We start from the raw sequence: 334 nt of genomic DNA on the forward strand, positions 1-334 counted from the left end.
CTCACAAAGAGCAAATGCTGATGAGGATGAAAGCTTGCTTGCTCCAGGCATTTAGTATTCATTTAAAAAATAAAACGAAAAGCATTTTTAACAGTACACTGCCCGAGGGCCAAAACTGAGGCAAAGCGCCTCATGGCCGACATGTTAAGTAAGGGCAAGCGGGCGCTGTCCTGCCAGGTCCCCGTGGAGGGCGCGGCCATCTTTGCTCAGGGCATGAGCCCGCCGGACCCCCCGCCGGCGCTGTACCGGCGCCATCTTGAGTAGGGGCACACTCTGCCCTCAGCGCTGACCATTAGCTGCCTCAGGAGCCATCTTTGCTGAGGTCAACCCCCCC

This window comes from Charadrius vociferus, unplaced genomic scaffold, assembly GCF_000708025.1.
Source record: "Charadrius vociferus isolate BGI_N301 unplaced genomic scaffold, ASM70802v2 scaffold423, whole genome shotgun sequence".
Taxonomy (NCBI): domain Eukaryota; kingdom Metazoa; phylum Chordata; class Aves; order Charadriiformes; family Charadriidae; genus Charadrius; species Charadrius vociferus.